Here is a 25,164-nt window from a genome sequence, read left to right on the forward strand (position 1 = left end):
AAAAATAAGTGAACATGATAATCTACTGCCTGTGGCTTTAGAAAATGTATTTACATATTTCTCTATGAACAGAGTGACTTTTAATTTAAAGAATTGTTTTTTGAGAATACATTTAATGATTTTCTTTTCCAAGCTTTCTTTTGCACTTAGAAAAGTAAAGCAATAGTTTTTTTGTTATTTGGATTCATTAGCATAAAGAAATTTCAAATAGTTAAATTATACCAGTTTTATTTTTATTAGTGTCACCAGATATTTTAAATAGAAAATCAGTCAAGTTAATTCCAAGAATGGTTTGATTTTTTTCATCTAATTTAAAAAATTTTTGAGTGAGGCTTTTTTAAATTAATTTTCAAGTATAAGATCTGGGAGTATTGTAAATAATACTGCAAATTAAGTTAAATTTATCAATATTTAAGATAAAATTATTTACCATGGGGTCAGGGGATGAATTTGCTGGAGGAAATGTTCTATCTTGAAGCAAATAAATTGATATTAAGAAACCAATTGAATAGAAATGTACTTAGGATTGTGGTATTAATATAAATCATTATTTACCCATGTGGTGATAAAATTACACTAATCAAATCAGAAGCTATGATTATTAAAATTTGTAAATACTTTTATATGTCTGCATATAGTTTTGTATGTTTATATATAGGTAAATAATGATATTGTAGACATTAATAAAAATAAAAATGGAGAGACATTGTTATTAGAAGATTTAAATTAAAGAAAATACTGCAGATAATCTTTTAGCCAAAAGAAAAATCATTACAGATTAAAAGTAGGAATACATAGTTAAAAATAAAGAACAAAATGAAGTCAAATATGTAGTTAGACTTAAATAAATAATGGTTGTCTAAAATAATGATTTGTTTTGTTTTGTTTTTAAATTATGTATATAGGGGCACCTGGGTGGCTCAGTTGGTTAAGGCTTGGACTCTTGATTTCACCTCAGGTCATGATCTCAGCATTGTGAGATCAAGCCTCACATTTGGTTCTGAGGCCAGCAGGGAGTCTGCAGGAGATACTCTCTCTCCCTCTCCCTCAGCTCCCCCCTGCTTGTGCTCTCTTTCTCTCTCTAAAATAGATAAAATTATATATATGTACATATATATATAAATGTATATAATATATACATAACATGTCAATATTAGCATACATGCTGATGGTAGTAATTACAGGAAAAATATTCAAAGGTCTTTATATTTTCTGGAAGACAGTAAAAGTACATTATTAGTCTTTAATAAATTTGTATAACATTTTATGATACCTATTATTTTCACTACAGTAAAAGTAAAATATTGTTTCATTAAGAAAGTAATAAAGTAGAAAGCAGAAAAAAATCATAATAATACTTAATCCAAAATAAATAAAAAATGGAATCAAAGTTATAGTGAGGGGCACCTGGATGGCTCAGAGGGTAAAATGTCTGCCTTTGGCTCAGGTCATGATCTCAGGGTCCTGGGATTGGACCCCGTGTTGGGCTTCCCTGCTCAGAAGCGTGTCTGCTTCTCCCTCTCCCTCTGCTCCCACACCCCCTCTTGTGCTCTCTCTCTGTCTCTCAAATAAATAAATAAAATATTAAAAAAAAAAATTATGGTGGGGGCGACTGAGTGGCTCAGTTGGTTAAGCGGCTGCCTTTGGCTCAGGTCATGATCCCAGAGTCCTGGGATCGAACCCTGCATTGGGCTCCATGCTCAGTGGGAAGCCTGCTTCTCCCTTTCCCACTCGCTCTACTTGTGTTCCCTCTCTTGCTGACTCTCTCTCTGTCAAATAAAATCTTTTTAAAAATCTTTTTAAAAAATAAAAAAATCTTTTTAAAAAAAGTTATGGTGAATATTTGGTACAAGTGGAAAATCAGTAGCAAGTCTATAGAGTTAAACCCAAATATATTAGCAATTGCATTAAATGTAAACAGATTAAATATTCCAATTAAAAGACAAAGATTATATGGCTGAATACAAAAATAAAACCACCCATATGCTGCTTAAAAAGGAAAATTCTTAAATACTGAGAAATAAAGGTTGAAAATAGATAGGTATATACCAGTCAACACTAACAGAAACATAATTGGTTTAACTGTAGTGATAACAGGTAAAGCAAACTTTAAAGCAGAAAGTATTAATAGAGGAGTGCCTGGGTGGCTCAGTCATTAAGCATCTGCCTTCAGCTCAGGTCATGATCTCAGGGTCCTGGGATTGAGCCCCACATCAGGCTCCCTGCTCCCCGGGGAGCTGCTTCTCCCTCTCCCACTCCCCCTGCTTGTGTTCCCTCTCTTGCTGTGTCTCTCTCTGTCAAATAAATAAATAAAATATTTAAGAAAAGAAAATATTAATAGAGACAGAGAAAATTTTATAATGACAAAATAATCCACCAAGAATATTTAACAATCCTAAATTTGTGTGACACTAATATAGCTCTGAAATGTATACTGCAAAAATTAACAGAACCAAAAGGAGAAATAAAAAAATATGCAAATTGATGAAAGAAGTTTTAACAGTCTTCTCTAAATAAATGTAAATAATAATGTAATAATAAATAATAAATGTAATAAATAATAAATGTTTAATAATAAATAATAAATGTAAGAAATAAAACAATGCTTCTTTTACACATGACCTATTATGTATTTTCTATTTTAGAACCAGTAGTCTTAAATTTATAATTCATTAGCAATTCACTTACCAAAATTTATTAAAGTGCAATTAGGCAGATTAGGATACAGAAGGGAATACAACAGTCATTTTCCTTAAGAAACTAACAACGAATAGGGGAGATATAAATAGATTTCTACATTACCGAATAACAGAGTTTGTAGTTGTAGTAGAGGCATAGGAAAGAAGTTGTAGGATTCAGAAGATGTACTTAACTTTATTTTGAGATGTGAAGAATGATTTCAAAATATGACCAAACAGAGCCCTGAAAGAAGAGTAAGTCCTTTTGAGAACGGTAATTGTGTCTCATTTATTTTGAATTATCAGTGTCTAGCACATCTGAGAATAGTTTTTCAGCTGAAAAAATGGAATAAAGACTATTCCAGGCAGATACACATGGCCATAAGAGAGTGGGGAGATTCAGGGACCTGCTGGTTCTGCACAGATTTTTTGGGACCTATAAAAAGATAAGTCAGGAAAGCTGAATTGAAAACTGGTTATTGAAGAAATTCAGATAATTGAGACCTCTGTATGATTTGGGGTCCTTCCTGAAAATAACAAAAGGCAACAATTCCGATTATCTAACTTTGAAAAAAATATATTTTATAGTTCGGGGCACCTGGGTGGCTCAGTCAGTTAAGCATCTGACTCTTGATTTTGGCTCAGGTCATGATCTCAAGGTCCTGGGATCAGCTTCAAGTCAAACTCTGCACTCAGTGGGGAGTCTGCTTGAGGATTCTCACCCTTTCCCTCTGCCCCTCCTCCCACACACTGTCTCTCTATCTCTCTCTCAAATAAATAAATAAATCTTAAAAAAAACCTTATAGTTCAAGTGTGAAAAAAAAGGAATGGAAGATGGGCCATTTTACTATCAAGTATTGATTCAAGTAGAACATGTAGAAATTTTAAGTATTTATTTTTAGAGTTCAGGAAGGTGTTTAACAAGTCCATTTAAGATTTTCCTTGATTTGAAAATGCCAATATTTTCCTTTTGTGTAATTATTTAGAGTATATGAAACATTTGTAGGTTTACGTGTAATTCAAATTTTTGACTAAAATAATTTTTTGTTGTACTTAATTGAAAAACATGTATATATATGTATATAAACATATATATACACATACACAAACATTAAACATGGCCTGATTCAGAGCTTGTACACAATAGCTCCAAAGTTAAGTGTGGATTAAAAAAATAAAATTGAGGGCGCCTGGGTGGCTCAGTTGGTTAAGCGACTGCCTTTGGCTCAGGTCATGATCCTGGAGTCCCGGGATGGAGTCCCACATCGGGCTCCCTGCTCATCAGGGAGTCTGCTTCTCCCTCTGACCCTCCCCCCTCTCATGCTCTCTATCTATCATTCTCTCTCTCTCAAATAAATAAATAAAATCTTTAAAAAAATAAATAAATAAAATAAAATAAAATTGAAAAAAATAGTAAATGTTATCCTAAAATGATATTTTAGAAAAACAGCATACCTTAATTTTACTTTTATCAGTATAGGCTTTCTGGTAAATATTGTGGTTTCTAGTTAAATGACTGATTTTCATCCAAATAAACGAATTAGATCTGTTTTAACAGATATAATTGCAACTATCACTAAAAAAATAAAAATAATAATCCATCTGGACAGGGTTAAATAAAAGTTATGGGTGCCATAAACAGGAAAGCAAACCAAACGCTCAACCAGTACAAAGGAGACAAGCTTCAAATCCTGTATTTATTTATTTATCTTAAATATTTTACTTATTTATTTGAAAGAGAGAGCATGCACACATGAGCAGGAGGGAGAAGCAGGGCAGAGGGAGAGGGAGAAGCAGACCCCCACCCCCGACCCAGCAGCTGAGCAGGAAGCCCATGTGCGTTTGATCCTAGTGTCATGGGATCATGACCTGAGCTGAAGGTAGATGCTTAACTGATTGAGCCATCCCGGCTCCCAGGTTCAAATCTTTCATTAACTTTAAAACATGAATGTCTTTTGAAGAAAAATTTAAATTTTAAACTATTTCATATTAGAGAAATACATTCAAAAATCATGACCTGGATTAAAATTGGCAAAGTCACAATGCAATGAAGATTTTTTACACTATTCGCTTGTGTAGTGTATTGGAAATTTTAGAAACATTTGCAAAGACCATTTACAAGCATATTATGTATGTTACAAGGTTCAGGACACACTACCCCAAAATATGTCACCTTGGCATATTGAATTTAAGTTGAAGTAGTTTCAGAAAATGGCAGAAATAAGAAGGTCACTTTGACCTCCTCCCCACCTTGTACATCTTCCCTGAAACAGGTCAGAAAACCCACGTGAGAGATGCACTCTCTGTACCGAGAAAAGGAGCATCCTCAACTTCAAAGACAAAGGGACATCAAGAAAAATCTTATCAAACAGGCCTTACTAAGTTTCCTCCAGTTTACTGCGCTTACATCATACCTCTTAACCTATCCTATTTATGCACGACTTCAATCTCTTCATCAAACTTAACATAAAAAAAAAAACCCAACAGGGGTCTTTATTTCCTTATGAAGTCACCTGTGTCATGTAGAACTTATATTAAATACATTTATATGCTGTTCTTCCATTAATTTTGTCTTTGTCAGTTTAATTTTGAGGTCCAGACAGGGACTGTAAGAGTGTTAAGGAAAAGCTTTTCCTCCACTACACATGGAAGAAAAATGCATAACGGGGAACAAGAGAAGAGGTACCAAAAGAGACTATTAAAATTAACAAAAGGATTTTGAAAGTAATATTACATTTAGTTCTGTACATAAATTATGACTGCATCCTATAAATGTACTTCTTATGATAGGCTATTTAATTACCTGATAAACTGTAATGGCTACTTTGCATCAATAATCAAGTCAATAATGTGGATTTTTAAATTCCCTAAATGTGCATTCACAGGATATACTGTAACAGCTCCAAGACTTTTTGGTCTACTGGACCATTGACCTGAAATTTACAAAGTTGTTAAATACGTATTTTCATGATAGACTGGAAAAGCTTTTGCACCAAGTCAATGATCTGTTTCTTCAGAGTCTTTAAGAGCATATTTACATGAAAGATCACGTTGGTTTTTTTCTTTTTTTTTTTAACAGGTCTATGTATTTCCTTTAGAGCGGAAGGGTTATGTTCTATTTTGTCAGTAATGTGTGAAACAAAGATTAACACAACAAATTTTAATGGGCCCACTGGAGATATTATCATACTAGTAGGATAATATTTCCATGTTTAAATAAACATGCATGTGTATTTATTTTATCTGAAAAACTGTAAAGCTCATATTTAGGTCCATAAGTTTGTCCCTTAATGTATTTCACCATAGCTTACTCCTTCACTCGTATATTAAAAATACCCAGCTAGTCAATATTCACCAAATTATTTAAACACTTCCATGCATCCCTGCCCATGTCCATCAAATCATGTCTTGCTCAGAAATTTTAAGGGGCATTATTTGCATCTTTATTTATCTCCTACTAATATTACAGATATCTCTCTGTCATCAGTGGATTGCTTTTTTAACCCAACACCTGTCTTATTTATCTGCCAGGCCTCATCATCCTATCCTAAGTGCTAAATAATTATTTGCTATATTTTCTTATAGTACTTTCAGTGAATTAATTATCAATGGATTTTGTAGCATTTGTCTCCATAATATCAATTTAATTTTATTGTATTAAATTATTCAAAGTATCATATCCATCTTACACTGTGTGATGGAAAATGTAGAACTACTTAAAAATTTTATTGTTGGTACTAATTGGTGTGGAGAGGTAAACTACAGTGGCTTTACTTTATTTTTTTCTTTTATTCTTTAGGAAAACTTTTAATCTGAATGTAGCTGACACACAATGTGACACTAGTTATAGGTGTATAACGTAGTAATTCAACTTCTCTATATGTTAATATTTTCTTTTATTTTTTGAAGTAAATGTTAAATTAGTTAGACTGGATAAAAGACGTAAACTATTCCTAACTTCAATGGGCACTTTGGTGACTCCCATTTTTCCTATACTCTAAAAAGCTTTAGATAAGGACCAAAGGGTAAAAATATCACATAACACAGTGTATTTTGTTGGCTGAATGTTGTTTCAATTACGGTTTACTAGAGAGTCTTTTTGTTCGTTTTTAACATTTCTTGAAGATTTTTGAAATACACATCAGAAGTAGTCTATTGTTTTGTTAGTTGGATCTACAATGAGACATGAAATAAAAACAAGCAAAGAAAAAAAAGTTTTGTAAAAGTTTTCATTACAAGTTTTTATTTGTGTTTGAATACCTCTAATCATTATACTGTTCATGTAGGAAATTTAATTTATACTATTTCACACTGAAATTTTGTTCCCCTTCTTATTGTTATTCAATACCAACTAATGGAATTATTTTGACATTCAAATAGTTAATGCAGAAAACGATCCAGGTCAATTGAAGAGTTTTATGTTTTTTTTCCGGGTTATAGCAGTTTAACATCTGTCAAATTTAGGAAGGCTTAGGAAACAAATGTGTAAGCGAGCTTTTAGTAGTGCTTTAAAAATAAAAGTGATTTTTAGAATACATAAATAAGTTAAATTAGGCCTCTGAAATTCTAGAGGCAGAACTGCTGATCTTTTGAACCCTCTGTTGATAAGCATCTTGAAACAGGTCAAAATTTGCCACATGATTATTTGGCAGTATTCCAGTACATGCATTTTGGAAAAGTGACTTTTTTTTTTTTCTCCTCTGGGTGGTAACGGAAATTGCAACATTTGAGAAATGTGTTACATTTCTGTCAGTCAGGACCTTTCTGTCTCCTATGTTACTTAAAATCTACAAAGGAACGTATATGTGACCACTCTGTTTCAGATTGCAAAACTGTTTCTACCCGGCATCATGGTTATGCAGTCTCTTTTCCCATTCTTTTTTTTTTTTTAAGATTTTATTTATTCATTTGAGACACAGAGATAGAGAGAGAAAGCATGAGCAGGGAGAGAGGCAGAGGGAGAAGCAGGCTCCTCACTGAGCTAGGAGCCCAATGTGGGGCTCGATCCCATGACCCTGGGATCATGACCTGAGCCGAAGGCAGACGCTTAACCATCTGAGCCACCCAGGCGCCCCTCTTTTCCCATTCTTACTGCCCAGTTCTATTGCCACTTTCCAATTTCTTTCTTTCCTATTCTAGTAGTCATGCCAGAAAACCAGTAATGGGAAAACAAAACAAAAACCTTCATCCAATAACTTTTGTCAACCTAAAAACAAGAAACCACTTCAAGAGGCATTGCATTTATTTGAGATCAAAGAATTGCAATTTGCAGTAGACAGATTTAGGTAATAACCTCAATAGTGTCTTGATCACAGGAGGTGGACTTGGGATTTTGAGGGGAAAGAGAAAGATAAGATGAGTGGTTTTTAAAAAAGAGGATATTGGTGCTGACAAGGAGGTCTGGATTTGTTCTTCATTGATTAGTCAGGTAAAGTGGTTGCTCAGCAAAAGCTCGCTTTTATTGGTCTTTTCACACTGGATTTTCTCGTTCTTGCTGACTTCTTGGAATGTTGGCAGTTTGGCCCAGTTTGAAGGTTTACAAAATAGGAAGTTCAAGGCAGCTCCTCCGAAATGGCTGCTTTGGCTCCATTTTAAAAATGTCTCTACTTTAGTCATTTTTCATAATCTTAAAAACTGAAATTGTGTTTCCATCAATTCTCTTTTCTGGTGAATTTCATGGAGAGTGGACTCAGTCTGTGGCAGGTATATCCTCAGATCTGCCTGGTCTCTGTGGCTTGCCTCCCATACATAAGCAGTTTACAAAGCCTTGAGTGGATTCAGCATAAAAGTAGACTGTACCTCAAGCCAGAAGAGAATTTTTTTTAAAGTACTTTGCTATCTGCTGATAAAGGAATTCTGAGACTTTAAATCTTGCATTATTTATGTACCACACAGTCCATGAAGAAAATGATCTGCCATAGTATTAAGGATGAGATAATAAATTCTTTAGCTTTAAGGTAACAAAATAAAAAGGCGGTGACCTTTAGCTAATAATCTCTTGTAAGAAAGGTCAATAACTGCCAGGGAAAAAGAAAGGCAAGTTTTAAGTCTATTACTGAATAAAAAATCCAACTTTGAAAAGGTTTTGTTATATTTTGTCAAATAGAAAATGAGCATGAGTCCATAGTCTCTCATTGTTCGTCTCCCCCCCAATTAAAAAAAAAAAAAAGAAAGTGAGCATGAAGTTATAGTATTAATAAAGTATTTAGTGGTGCATATTTTAGTAAGCAGATATAAGAATTAAGATAGTAAAGCATTATGGGGTGCCTGGGTGGCTCAGCTGGTTGAGCGTCTGCTTTTGGCTCAGGTCATGATCCCGGGGTCCTGGGATCAAGCCCCACATAGGGCTCCCTGCTCCACGGGGAGCCTGCTTCTCCCTCTCCTACTCTCCCTGCTTGTGTTCCCTCTCTCGCTGTGTCTCTCTCTGTCAAATAAATAAATAAAATCTTTAAAAAAAAAAGATAGTAAAGCATTATATTAGATATTAAAAACCAAAGAGAAGCAAAGTTAATAAATTACAAGATAGAAAGAACCTTAAAGATCATCTAAAACTACCTTTTCAGAAAAGAAAAAAAAATCATTTGTAAAACAGTTGGTATAAATATCACAATAAATAAAAGATCCAAAATTGTTTTTAACTTTTAAACATTTAAAGCCACTTTGAATTTTTAATGGCTTAAGGAATATATTCTTAATTAAAAAAAAGAAAAAAACACCTTATATGGTTATTTGAACGGAAAACCATACAACATGAGCTCCTATGTAACCTAATAAGAGACAAACTTAAACATCAGAGGCCATAAGAATAAAAGACATTTTTTTTTCTAGAAGAATCTAACTTTTTTAGTTAGGCTTAGACATCTTCCTTTTTAATTCACATTAAGGTCATGTCTGTTCACAATCAAGCCAGTTGTAATTTCAGTCAAAATGACATAAACATCTGTCGGTAATAAACAAAAAAAGGAATACATTTAATAGCTTATTTATGCTTTAAACTATCTACTGCACATAAAATTATAAGGTAATCCTACAAATCAAACACATTATCAACAGCAACATTTACAAAAGGCAATATACAAATACTTGAAAGATATAGAGAGGAATAAATATTGCCAGACACAAAAAAAGAATTTTTGAGTATTGATGAACAACAAATTCAACACAGACTATCATGGCAGCTACCATAAAAAGAGAAGATACTTTGGGTTAATAGACTCATTGTTTGGTGTGAGAAAGCAATACATGTCTGTTCTAGCATTGAATTTAGGTGGGAATTTACTGAGTTGAATCCATGTTTTAGAATTATTGAGGAACATAATATATAGTATTGTTAATGTATTTTTGAAAATATAGAAATGTTGTCAAAATGATAGGTTGCATATCTTTTTGAAACTCTGCCCCATAGCATGTTAGGGTCCTTACTGATTCGAGTCAAGCTGCTACATTGACACAGGTATCAGTGTTTAAACATAAAGAGACCACAGTAAAGTCAGTGACTACTGAATTGATTTATTTTTTTAAGTTTTTACTTAAATTCCAGTTAGTTAACATACAGTGCAATATTAGTTTCAGGTGTACAATATAGTGATTCAACACTTGCATACCCTGTGTTCAGCACCTATTTAACCCATCCCCCCACCACCACTCCTCTGGTAACCTTCAGTTTGTTCTCTATAATTAAGAATCTATTTCTTGCTTGCTTTCTTTCTCTCTTCCTTTTTTTCCCTTTGCTTGCTTGTTTTGTTTCTTAAATTCCACATGAGTGAGATCATATGGTGTTTGTCTTTCTCTGACTGACTTATTTCACTTAGCATAATACTCTCTAGCTCCATCCATGTCATTGCAAAGGGCAACATTTCATCCTTTTTTAATTTATTTGCCAGGCATGAAAACATACACCAGTGAAGAAGTTTACAAAGCAATTCTTTGAGGGAAAAAAAAATAAAAGGTTTTTTACATTATTGAAAGAAGAAATTATTGTTTTGCCAGGTTATGCAAGGCAGATCTTGCACCTTGGATTGGGATGAATGAACACAAGTCTACTCTCTTTATTTAAAACAAGTATTCTTGTTTATTGACCAGCAAAGAGGCTTCCATTACGATGTGTGAAACTCTCCTTGTTTCTGAGGTGTTCAAAGTACTTAGTGCTGTTGCTTAGAACCAGCATTCAGTTTTGATCTTTCCTACGTATGTGTTGCTGCAAATGGAAGCTCTTTTACATCAGGAGCTAAAAAGCAGGTCTCCAAAGACTGATATAGCATGAAAACTGTCAGAGACTAGCCAAAATTGAACCAAGTTATTGAAACTTAACCTGTTGAAGCCAATGTTTGTTGCTAGTAATAAAATCTTAAATGTATAGTTTAATACATTTCTGTGTTATCTTTCCTACAACTTTCTAGCCCTTTGTCAATACAGGAGTCCTCACCCACCACCATCTTGCTTTCCACAGTTTCAGTTTCCCTTGGTCAACAGCAGTCTGGAAGCAGATGGCTCTCTGCTGATCATCTTTAAAAGGTCAGTAGTAGCCTAATGCTAGGTCCCAAAGTCCACGTCATTCACCTCATTTCATCTCATCACGTAGGCATTTTATCATCTCACTGATGATTCACAAGAAAAAAAGGTGAGTGCAACACAATAAGATATTTTAAGAAAGAACACATGCACATAACTTATATTACAGTATATTGTTATAATTGCTCTCTTTTATTATTAATTATTGTTAATCTCTTACAGCACTGAATTCAGAAATTAAACTTTATCACAGGTGCAGGCATATCTCAGAGATATTATGGGTTTGGTTCCAGATGATTGTAATAAAGTAAATAACTCAGTAGAGTGGGTCAAATAAAGTTTTTAGTTTCCTGGTGCATGTAAAAATGATCTTTACACTATACAGTAGTTTTCCTGGTGCATGTAAAAATGATCTTTACACTATACAGTAGTCTAATAAGTGTGCAATGGCATTAGGTCTAAAAACCTGTACATAATATTGCTAAAAAAAATTCTAACCACCATCTGAGGTTTTAGTGAGTTGTGATCACGTGATCACAGATCACCATAACAAATATAGTAATAATGAAAAATGTTTGAAATATTGCAAGAATTACCAAAATGTGATACAGAGACATGAAGAGAGCTAATGCTGTCTTGGAAAGTCTAGCAAGAGACTTGGAAAAAGTCTCCTGGAAAAATGGTGCCAATAGACTTCCTCAATGCAGAGTTACCACAAGCCTTCTCTTGGTAAAAGTGCATTATCTGCAGAGTGCAATAAAGCAAAACACAATAAAATAATGTATTCTTGTTTGTATGTTTAGGAAAAAAACATTAGTATATAATGGGGTTCAGTACTGCCCATGGTTTCAAGTATCCACTGGGGGTCATCTATTTTCTTTATCTTTACAAAAGAAAAATGTTGTATTTTTAGTTTGTTCTTTCCAGCGTTTTAAAATTTCAGCTATAATCCTATTAATGTCTTCTTCCTTTTCTCTTTGCTTTATTTTTTAAACAATTTAAGTGGATACTTTCTTTTATTTTTGTTATACTACTTACTAATAAAAGCATTTACATGATATATTTTCCTATGAGTACAAATTTTGCTGTCACCCAAAATTTTGATATGGCATGTGCCACCTTTTATTTCTTTCAAAATGATTTTAATGTCTTTTTAATTTCTATGTTGATACAGATGATATATGATGAAATGCTTCTTAATTTCCAATGACTCAAAAATTATATTTAATTGTATTTGACTGTAACCAGAAAATAAACCCTATAAAATGGTCAATTATTTTACTTGATAAAGATTTATTTTTTTTTGGTCCAAATACATGATTGACTTTTATTCTGTCAGATTTTTATTGAAGCATTATATATATATATATATGAGCACAACCCCAGAACCAGACAATTACTAATCTACCTTCTGTTACTACAAATCAGGCTATTTCATATAAATGGAATCATATAATTTATGTTATTTTGTGTCTGGCTTCTTTCACTTAGCATATTTTGGAAATTCATCCATGTTGTATTATGTATCAGGGCTCTTTCCTTTTTCTAAGTGAATAATTATATTCCAGTGTATGGATATAACATTTTGTCCATCCCATTCACCATTGATGAACATTTGTATAGTTTTCACTTTTTGCCCATTATTTAAAATGCTTTTGTGGAGGCGCCTGGGTGTCTCAGTTGGTTAAGCATCTGACTCTTGGTTTTGGCTCAGGTCATGATCTCAGGGTTGTGAGATCGAGCCTTGTGTTGGGCTCCCTGCTGGGTGTGGATCCTGTTTAAGATTCTCTCTCTCTCCCTCTACCCCTGCCCGCCTCTCAAAAAAAAAAAATGCTCTTGTGAATAATTGTGTACAAGTCTCTGTTCGGATATATATTCTCATTTCTCTTTGATAGAACTTTAGGAATGGTGTAGCTATTTTCCAAAACAGTTGCAACATTTTACATTCCAATCAGCAGTGTATGGGGGTTCTAGTTTCTCTACATCTTTGACAAGATTTGTTATTGATTGTCTTTTTTTATTATAGCCATTTTACAGGGCTTGGTTTTAAGATGCATTTGCTTAATGGCTAATGATTTGAAGCAATTTTTCATATTAACCGTTTTATATACTATTTTGTGAAATGCCTATTAAGACAATTTGCTCAGCATCTAGGTTTGCAGAGTCCAGTACTGGAACCGAGCCTGGTTTCCAGGGAGCCGACCTGGAGTTTGGTGCCCCAGGGGCCAGCTTGGCACTAGGGCAAGTCTGGAGCCCCCACCAGCCTAGAAGTTAGGTCTGTAGGGACCGGCCTGGTTCTGGGGTGGATCAGGGGGCTGGGGCCACAGTAGCTGGTCTGACACTGGGCCTAGCTAGGAGACTAGGTTCGCAGGTACCTATCTAGAATCTATATTTGGGCGAGCTGATTAGAAAGCTGGGACCACAAAAGCCACCTAGTGCCAAAGGAGCTGGCCAGTGCTGGGATGTCCTGGGAGCCTGAGTTTGTAGGAATCTGTAGGGAGTCCATCACCTAGTGCCATGGGAGTTAGCATGGTGCCAGCTGGGCCCCTCTGGGGTCTGTGGTAAAGTTGCCATTCATATCACTTTTCTCCCATGAGAGGATGCGTCTTCATGCTGGGCTGCCCAGGCATGGGGAGTAATGGGGGTAGTGTGAATCTATCTTTCTTACCTTCCTCAATGTGTCGTGTGTGTGTGTGTGTGTGTGTGTGTGTGTGTGTGTTAATTTCAGTGCTTCACCGCGGTCCTGTAATCCCTGACCAGTAATTCTTGGCTCTTGTGTAGGTATTTTAAGTGGATATAGTTGTTCAAATTGGTATTTCTGGGAGGGCACCATCACTAGAAATTCTCATGCCACCATTTTGCTGACATCGTTCACCTACTGCAATTTTATGAATGAAAAAGACGTCATTTTCCGTGATAGCTGGTAAAAAAAAATGTGTACAGAGTTAGGCAATGTTACGGAACCACCAAGCTGAAGACACCTGCATAAAATCCAGATGGCAATCACATTCAAGCTCTTGTCAAGTTCCTTCAGAAGTTTCCAGTAATGTTGAAAAGTAAAAAAAAAATTTCCTTGTACCACTAATTTCCCTATATCAGTCTAGGACACTAAATATTATCTTTGAAAAGATGTAGGCCATGTGATTTCAAAATATTATGTACTCTCTCCTTGGAATTACATTTTTTTTTCCCTGAATGGAGAATATTATAGGTTAAACCCCATGGGACTTAAGAACTGTTATAATTTTTTATATTCAAAAACTGTATTGTTATTTCTAAGTTACCATATGTTTATAGATTATATGATTAAATAAACAATGAGATTTGTTTGTTATAACCAAGAAAACTTTTTTTTTCGCCAAGGTAGCATTCACTTGTATTCTTTTTTTTTTTTAAGATTTTATTTATTTATTTGAGAGAGAGAGAATGAGAGAGAGAGAGAGCACATGAGAGGGTGGAGGGTCAGAGGGAGAAGCAGACTCCCAGCTGAGCAGGGAGACCGATGCGGGACTCGATCCAGGGACTCCAGGATCGTGACCTGAGCCAAAGGCAGTTGCTTAACCAACTGAGCCACCCAGGCGCCCCTCACCTGTATTCTTTAAATCACTTTGTGGAGCACTCACATAGAGGTGCAGACATTACATACATAAAGAGCCAACTGCATCCCAACAATAGGTCGGGCCTGTGAGGTATATAATACTACTGCCATTTCACAGCTGAGGACACTGCTCAAGATTATATAACTAAGGAGCACCTTGATTAATATATTATTCCATATTTCCTTTGAAAAAAATATAAAGACAAGACCAATTTCCACATTGTTAGATATGTAATAGATATTATTATTTTTTATTTTTATTGTTATGTTAATCACCGTACATTACATCATTAGTTTTTGATGTAGTGTTCCATGATTCATTGTTTGTGCATAAGACCCAGTGCTCCATGCAGAAGGTGCCCTCTTTAATACCCATCACCAGGCTAACCCATCCCCCTAACCCCCTCCCCTCTAGAACCCTCAGTTTGTTTTTCAGAGTCCATCATCTCTCATGGTTCGTCTCCCCCTCCGATTTACCCCCCTTCATTCTTCCTCTCCTGCTATCTTCTTCTTCTTTTTTTTCTTAACATATTAACATAGATTGCATTATTTGTTTCAGAGGTACAGATCTGTGATTCAAAAATCTTGCACAATTCACAGCGCTTACCATAGCACATACCTTCCCCAATGTCTATCACCCAGCCACCCCATCCCTCCCACCCCCCCACTCCAGCAACCCTCAGTTTGTTTCCTGAGATTAAGAATTCCTCATATCAGTGAGGTCATATGATACATGTGTTCCTCTGATTGACTTATTTCGCTCAGCATAATACCCTCCAGGTCTATCCATGTCATTGCAAATGCCAAGATCTCATTCCTTTTGATGGCTGCATAAATTTCCATTGTGTATATATACCACATCTTCTTTATCCATTCATCTGTCGATGGACATCTTGGCTCTTTCCATAGTTTGGCTATTGTGGACATTGCTGCTATAAACATTGGGGTGCACGTACCCATTCAGATCCCCACATTTGTATCTTTGTGGTAAATACCCAGTAGTGCAATTGCTGGATCGTATGGTAGCTCTATTTTCAACTGTTTGAGGAACCTCCCTACTGTTTTCCAGAGTGGTTGCACCAGCTTGCATTCCCACCAACAGTGTAGGAGGGTTCCCCATTCTCCACATCCCCAGCAACATCGGTCATTTCCTGACTTGTTAATTCTAGCCATTCTGACTGGTGTGAGGTGGTATCTCATTGAGGTTTTGATTTGGATTTCCCTGATGCAGAGCAGTGTTGAGCACTTTTTCATGTGTCTGTTGGCCGTTTGGACGACTTCTTTGGAAAAATGTCTGATCATGTCTTCTGCCCATTGCTTGATTGGATTATTTGTTCTTGGGTGTTGAGTTTGATAAGTTCTTTACAGATTTTGGATACTAGCCCTTTATCCGATATGTCATTTGCAAATATTTTCTCCCATTCTGTCGGTTGTCTTTTGGTTTTGTTGACTGTTTCTTTTGCTGTGCAAAAGCTTTTTACCTTGATGAAGTCCCAATAGTTCATTTTTGCCCTTGCTTTCCTTGCCTTTGGCGATGTTTCTAGGAAGAAGTCGCTGCGGCTGAGGTCGAAGAGGTTGCTGCCTGTGTTCTCCTTTAGGATTTTGATGGACTCCTGTCTCACGTCTAGGTCTTTCAATCATTTGGAGTCTATTTTTGTGTGTGGTGTAAGGAAATGGTCCAGTTTCATTCTTCTGCATGTGGCTGTCCAATTTTCCCAACACCATTTGCTGAAGAGACTGTCTTTTTTCCATTGGACATTCTTTCTGGCTTTGTCAAAGATTAGTTGACCATAGAGTTGAGGGTCCATTTCTGGGCTCTCTATTCTGTTCCATTGATCTATGTGTCCCTTTTTGTGCCAGAACCATACTGTCTTGATGATGACAGCTTTGTAATAGAGCTAGAAGTCAGGAATTGTGATGCTGCCAGCTTTGCTTTGCTTTTTCAACATTCCTCTGGCTATTCAGGGTCTCTTCCAGTTCCATACAAATTTTAGGATTATTTGTTCCATTTCTTTGAAAAAAGTGGATGGTATTTTGATGGGGATTGCATTGAATGTGTAGATTGCTCTAGGTAGCATTGACATCTTCACAATGTTTGTTCTTCCAATCCATGAGCATGGAACGTTTTTCCATTTCTTTGTGTCTTCCTCAATTTGTTTCATGAGTATTTTATAGTTTTGTGAGTACAGATCCTTTGCCTCTTTGGTTAGATTTAACCTAGGTATCTTATGGCTTTGGGTGCAATTGTAAATGGTATTGACTCCTTAATTTCTCTCTCTTCTGTCTTGTTGTTGGTGTATAGGAATGCCACTGATTTCTGTGCATTGATTTTATATCCTACCTCTTTACTGAATTCCTGTATGAGTTCTAGTAGTTTTGGGGTAGAGTCTTTTGGATTTTCCACATAAAGTATCATATCATCTGCAAAGAGTGAGAGTTTGACTTCCTCTTTGCCGATTTGGATGCCTTTGATTTCTTTTTGTCGTCTGATTGCTGTGGCTAGGACTTCTAATACTATGTTGAATAACAGTGGTGATAGTGGACATCCCTGCCGCGTTCCTGACCTTAGGGGGAAGGTCTCAGTTTTCCCCATTGAGAATGACATTCGCTGTAGGTTTTTTATAGATGGCTTTTATGATATTGAGGTATGTACCTCTATGCCTATACTCTGAAGAGTTTTGATCAAGAAAGGATCCTGTACTTTGTCAAATGCTTTTTCTGCATCTATTGAGAGGATCATATGATTCTTGTTCTTTCTTTTGTTAATGTATTGTATGACATTGATTGATTTGCAGATGTTGAACCAACCTTGCAGCCCAGGGATAAATCCCACTTGGACATGGTGAATAATCCTTTTAATGTACTGTTGGATCCTATTGGCTAGTATTTTGGTGAGAATTTTTGCATCCATGTTCATCAAGGATATCGGTCTGTAATTCTCCTTTTTGATGGGGTCTTTGTCTGGTTTTAGGATCAAGGTAATGGTGGCCTCATAAAAGGAGTTTGGAAGTTTTCCTTCCATTTCTTTTTTTGGAATTGTTTCAGAAGAATAGGTATTAATTCTTCTTTAAATGTTTGGTAGAATTCCCCTGGGAAGCCATCTGGCCCTGGGCTTTTGTTTGTTGGGAGTTTTCTTTTTTCTTTTTTTTTTTTGAGAGAGAGAGAATGAGAGATAGAGAGCACGAGAGGGAAGAGGGTCAGAGGGAGAAACAGACTCCCTGCTGAGCAGGGAGCCCGATGTGGGGCTCGATCCTGGGACTCCAGGATCATGACCTGAGCCGAAGGCAGTCGCTTAACCAACTGAGCCACCCAGGCGCCCCTGTTTGTTGGGAGATTTTTGATGACTGCTTCAATTTCCTTAGTGGTTATAGGTCTGTTTAGGTTTTCTATTTCTTCCTGGTTCAGTTTTGGTAGTTGATACAGCTCTAGGAATGCATCCATTTCTTCCAGGTTTTCTAATTTGCTGGCATATATTTGCTCATAATATGTTCTTATAATTGTTTGTATTTCTTTGGTGTTGGTTGTGATCTCTCCTCTTTCATTCATGAGTTTGTTGATTTGGGTCATTTCTCTTTTCTTTTTGATAAGTCTGGCCATGGGTTTATCAATCTTGTTAATTCTTTCAAAGAATCAGTTCCTAGTTTCGTTGATCTGTTCTACTGTTCTTTTGGTTTCTATTTCATTGATTTCTGCTCTGATCTTTATTATTTCTCTTCTCCTGCTGGGTTTAGGCTTTATTTGCTGTTTTTTCTCTGGCTCCTTTAGGTGTAGGGTTAGGTTGTGTATTTGAGACCTTTCTTGTTTCTTGAGAAAGGCTTGTATTGCTATATACTTTCCTCTTAGGACTGCCTTTGCTGCATCCCAAAGATTTTGAACAGTTGTGTTTTCATTTTCATTTGTTTCCATGAATTTTTTTAAATCTTTTTTAATTTCCTGGTTGACCCATTCATTCTTTAGTAGGATGCTCTTTAGCCTCCATGTATTTGAGTTATTTCTGATTTTCCTCTTGTGATTGAGTTCTAGTTTCAAAGCACTAGGTCTGAAAATATGCAGGGAATAATCCCAAACTTTTGGTACTGGTTGAGACCTGATTTGTGACCTAGGATGTGATCTATTCTGGAGAATGTTCTATGGGCACTAGAGAAGAATGTGTATTCCATTGCTTTGGGATGGAATGTTCTGAATATGTCTGTGAAGTCCATTTGGTCCAGGGTGTCATTTAAAGTCTTTATTTCCTTGTTGATCTTTTGCTTTGATGATCTGTCCATTTCAGTCAGGGGGTTGTTAATGTCCCCAACTTATTGTACTGTTGTCGATGTGTTTCTTTGCTTTTGTTATTAATTGCCTTATATAATTGGCTGCTCCCATGTTCGGGGCATAGATATTTACAATTGTTAGATCTTCTTGTTGGATAGACCCTTTAAGTAGGATATAGTGTCCTTCCTCATCTTTTATTACAGTCTTTGTTAAAATCTAATTTGTGTGATAGAAGGATTGCCACCCCAGCTTTCTTTTGGTGTCCATTAGCATGGTAAATGGTTTTCCACCCCCTCACTTTCAATGTGGGGGTGTCTTTGGGTCTAAAATGAGTCTCTTGCAGACAGCATATCGATGGCTCTTGTTTTTTAATCCAGTCTGATAGCCTTTGTCTTTTAATTGGGGCATTTAGCCCATTTATATTCAGGGTAACTATTGAAAGATATGAATTTAGTGCCATTGTACCGCCTGTAAGGTGACTGTTACTGTATATTGTTTGTGTTCCTTTCTGGTCTATGCTGCTTTTAGGCTCTCTCTTTGCTTAGAGGACCCCTTTCAATATTTCTTGTAGGGCTGGTTTCATGTTTGCAAGTTCCTTTAGTTTTTGTTTGTCCTGGAAGCTTTTTATCTCTCCTTCTATTTTCAATGACAGCCTAGCTGGATATAGTATTCTTGGCTGCATATTTTTCTCATTTAGTGCTCTGAAGATATCATGCCAGTCCTTTCTGGCCTGCCAGGTCTCTGTGGATAGGTCTTTTGCCAATCTAATGTTTCTACCATTATAGGTTACAGGTCTCTTCTCCCGAGCTGCTTTCAAGATTTTCTCTTTGTCACTGAGACTCGTAAGTTTTACTATTAGATGTCGGGGTGTTGACCTATTTTTATTGATTTTGAGAGGGGTTCTCTGTGCCTCTTGGATTTTGATGCCTGTTTCCTTCCCCACATTGGGGAAGTTCTCTGCTATACTTTGCTCCAATATACCTTCTGCCCCTCTCTCTCTTTCTTCTTCTTCTGGGATCCCAATTATTCTAATGTTGTTCCGTCTTATCTTATCGCTTATCTCTCGAATTCTGCCCTCGTGATCCAGTAGTTGTTTATTTCTCTTTTTCTCAGCTTCTTTATTTTCCATCATTTTGTCTTCTATATCACTGATTCTCTCTTCTGCCTCTATTATCCTAGCAGTTAGTGCCCCCATTTTTGATTGCACCTCATTAATAGCCTTTTTGATTTCGACTTGGTTAGATTTTAGTTCTTTTATTTCTCCAGAAAGGGTTTCTCTAATAACTTCCATGCTTTTTTCAAGCCCTTATTATTACTTTAAAACATATATGGTGTGTTACCTAGTTACTTCAGAAAAGTTAGGCAAAATTATACTGTGGTAATATATGATCCCAAAATCTTAGTGGCATAGAACTACAATGGCTTATTTACTTATTTATTTATTACAATAGTTTATTTCTTGATCACATGTCACAACCACCGTGTGTTGGCTGAAGCTTTGTTCCACGCTGGCTTTATTCTGGCCCAACAGAGCAAACCCCATCAAACACATGGCCCATCTTGTGGCAAAGGAATCAATAGACAGGGTGAACAAGGAGCTAACTCTTAAAACTTCTACCTAAGGAATTACACATTTTACTTCTGTATACATGCCATTGGCCAAAGTAAACCACATAACCACTCTCCAGTTTCTCTGCCCATTGTCCACTGAATCCACTCCTTACATCAGAAGATCGGGAGGTATAATCTTCCTACTGGGAAAGGGAGAAAATATATAACCTGCCACAGTATAGTGAGTCATATAAACCATCTCACCTAGCAAAATTATAACACTAGGTAAAATAAAATCTACTTTTCTCTAAATGTCCTTACATAAGAGATAGTTGAATAAACTTTGATGCCTCCACAAAATGGAGTATTATGAAGCTATAGAAAGGGTGAAAAGTATGTCTATGAATTGATACACAGATTTCAGATATATGTTGTGAAACCAAGGCAAACTATATATTGTGGAAAAAAAAAGTGCAAAACTGTGTCTATTGTTATGATATCCTTCATGTAAGAAAAAAAGGAATATAAGAAAGTATTCATGCATCCACTTATTTGTGCAAAGAAATACAAGATGGATAAATCAGAACTAATGAGTTTGATTATCTGAAGATGTAGGTTGGAAAAAAAATTTGTAAATGGGAATATGTTAATAAGGATGAAGGGAGGGTGAAACTTTTCTGAGTATACCTTTTTGTATGGCTCTGGCTTTTAGAACCATGGAAATATTTCACATACAGCCCCAAAATAAAGAAAAAATTTAAATCAACCAAGATGTGAGGGAAACTTAAAATGGAATCCAAACAGCAAAATATAAGTTGAAGTGTATTACAAATGAATAATGTAAGTAAAATTAAGTAGGTGGGAATAAAAGAACTAACTTAACTTTGATAAACCAAAGTTTATACACTTAAACTGTATACTGTAATGCTACATTCAAAGGAACTATACACAAATACTGTGTTCTAGTATTTTTTCCCACAGGGATATGAAATAGCAATTCTGAAATTGCTTTATAAGTAAAATAGGATTAAGTAAATAAGTAAATACATTTCTGACAATGAGAAGTAAATTCTCACTGTGGGAAAAAGGAGTTACACATACTGAAAGAAAGAAGTTAGGATAAACCCTGCAGCATTAGATTAAAATCAGAGATATCAAAATAAACTCATAGTTTTACACACCCTTCCACCCCCCCCACACACAGATAATAGATATAGAAATACACATTATATTTTCTAGCTCTGTCCACTGAGATGGCCTACGAGCAATAAATATAACTAACATCCAGATTTTGGTTTCTAAATGCCATTTACTAATAAAAGGAACCAGGGATCTTTTTTTTTTTTAAGATTTTATTTATTCATTTGACAGAGACAGAGACAGCGAGAGCAGGAACACAAACAGGGGGAGTGGGAGAGGGAGAAGTAGGCTTCCCGCTGAGCAGGGAGCCAGATGTGGGGCTCGATCCCAGGACCCTGGGATCATGACCTGAGCTGAAGGCAGACACTTAACGACTGAGCCACCTAGGCACCCCAGGAACCAGGGATCTTGAAAAAATATCTGATTCTAGGGCTGAGGGAGAGAATAATACAAGATGACCCTGGTGTATCTTATGGTTCCAGAAAATAACAGTGTACAGAAAAGGATAGATGCATGTTGGGATAACCTGAAGGAACTCACAATGGCCAAAAATGGAACAATTCTATCAGCAATATAGTATTTAATTGTATCTATAGAATACATTATATATGTATATATAGAATACATTTTGCATATTTACAAAATGTTTATTATATATAGTCTATATATTTATCTTTATATTTATTCATTCTGATATAAATAATTGATGAAATAAATGTGACAGAAGGAGCATCTCTTCCTTACAGTAGTACTATAATAAATATGCAAGGAATGATGTAAATAGAGAATCACCCATTATGCCAATATCAAGGTAACGATTATTGCAGACAAGAGTCACCACAAGGTGGTACTAAAGTTAGTGGGCAAAATTATGATGAGAAATGGGATTTTCATGTAAACTCAGAATATCCCCACAGAGTACCTATTATTTGCAAAGATGAAAGTGGCAGCTTCAGTGGAAAGACCTGGCACACACCACCTGAAATAAGAAACCAAAGGCAACAACACAAGTAATAAGTCATGCTTATATCATAGACCCCTCATACGATGATGACCTGTCGACAGTCCACAATGTCACTTCAGCGGTATTTTTGGCAAACATACTCAATCTCCATCTGATCCTGTGAAAACATCAGCCAGACTCAGGTTGAGAGACTATCTACAAAATAACTGGCCAGTACTGTGAAGGTTGTGTAAGAACAAAATACCAAGGAAATGAGACAGACAAGGGACTAATGAGACATGACGACTAAATGCAAGAAGGGATCCTGTGTTGGAGCCTTTTCACTTCCTAGAGCACTGAACATGGTTGAACAAGCAGTCTGGTCTCATCTCAGATTCAAAGTCAGGAACATCAAGCGTCCCTCTGATGCTGTACAGTAGTTGTGACAGTTTCTCATTCACTTACTCCCTCACACCCTTTGCTGAGTGTTTCACCTTAACCTCTCCTCATTTCCTAAAACTTCCTGCCCCATCTTTATTTTCAATTTATGGTCTTGCTTTCTATTCCTCTAGGAGAATCAAAGCAACCAGAAAGAAGCTCCCAATACGAGACGCTGGTGCCTGCTATCATCTGGTCCCACACAGTTGCTTCCCTTCTGTTATGAGAGTTGAATGGATCATGGTTATACTTAATGCCAAACATTTAAGTTGAGCTTTAAAGTTCATTCCTTTTCACCCATTTAGTATATCATTACAGCTTCCCCGTTTCATTTCTTTATCAAGTTTTCTCTCTCTGCTGCATCATTTCTATGAGAAATTATCCTGCTAATCTACCTGTTTTTTAAAAAAATAATTTCAATACAACCACATCTCCATTTCTTCATTCCCTTTTACAGCTAAATCCCTTGAAAGAGCTGTCAATATTTTTGCTCTCCAGTTTCTCTGCCCATTGTCCACTGAATCCACTCCACTATTGATTTTGCCCCATCACTCCATCAAACTTGTTCTTGTCAATTCAGCAATGACCTCTACAGTTATAAATCCAATACTCAATTAATAGCTATCATAATACTTGACCTGCCTGTCAAGTTGATCTGCCTTCCTCCTTAAGAATTTTTTTTTTTTATTGGCTTCCTGGAACCACGGATTGTGGTTTACTTTTTATGTCACTGAGGTCAAATTCTGTGGAGTTCCCCATTCTCAGTCCTTGAGCCTCTTATTTTCTCTGTCTACATCACTTCATGGGTGGTCTCCTTCATTTGCATTCCTTTAACCATCACCTATATGCTAATGACTCCCAAATATATATTTCTGGCCTGACCCTCTCCCCTGAATTTCAGTCCAGTATATCTCTGACTGCTTACTCAACATTTGGGATATCAAATAGATATCTGAAAGCTAGCATGTTTATTAATGTATCTCTCCGAATCCACTTTATCTACTCCACTTAATGGCAACTTCATCTTTCTAGTTAGACAGGTTAAAAGATGTAAAATTGGGATGCCTGGCTGGCTCAGTCAGTTATGTGTCTGCCTTTGGCTCAGGTCATGATCCCCGTACCCTGGGATCCAGTCCTGAATCAGGCTCCTTGCTCAGCGGGGAGCCTGCTTCTCCCTCTGCCTTGCCGCTCTCCCTGCTTGTGCTCTCTCTCTCTCTCTCTGACAAATAAGTAAAAGTAAATAAATAAACAATGTAAAATCATCCTTGAATTCTTTTTCTCACACCCCAAATCCAATCCCGTGGTAAATCATCTTTGGTTCTACCACTTCTCACCACCTATACTGCTCAGTCCTGGTACAAATAACTTGGACCTACATTATGCCAAGAGCCACCTGAATTTCCTGATCATACCTTTTCACACTTACACTGTTTATTTCTACACAGCACAGGGAATGTTTCCTTTAAATCATAAATTAGATCATATCACCATAATTTGAAACTTCCAATATTTTTGTGATTAACTCAGAAAAAGAAAGCCAAAATCCTCAAATACCATAAAAACCCTTCATATCTTGACCTTGTTACCTCTTTGACTTCATTAACTATCAGCCTCCTCTTTGCTCTCACTGACGTCCTTACTATTTCTGGGATGCACCAGGCCCAGATATTAGCACTGGCTATATGTTATTTTCCTTTTCTTTTTTTAAAGATATATTTATTTATTTATTTTGGGGGGGCACAAGTGGGAGGGGCAGAGAGAGAAGGAGAGAGAATCTCAAGCTTGGCGCTGAGTCTGGTGTGGGGTTCCATCTCACAACCCTGAGAACATAACCTGAGCGAAAATCAAGAGCCTGATACTCAACCAACTGTACCACCAGGTGCTTCTTGGTTATACATTATTTTCAAACAGCATTTGCCCATGTATCTTTATGACTCATTTCCTAACCTTCCTCAAGTACTTATCAGAGATATGACCACTCTATTTAAATTTGAAACCCTTCTAACACAGCCCTTTTTGCTCCTTAACCTAATACATATGCTTTAACA

This window comes from Eumetopias jubatus, unplaced genomic scaffold (genome assembly GCF_037043125.1).
Source record: "Eumetopias jubatus isolate StellerSeaLion01/CBP00866 unplaced genomic scaffold, mEumJub1_p1.0 scaffold_1, whole genome shotgun sequence".
Lineage (NCBI taxonomy): Eukaryota > Metazoa > Chordata > Mammalia > Carnivora > Otariidae > Eumetopias > Eumetopias jubatus.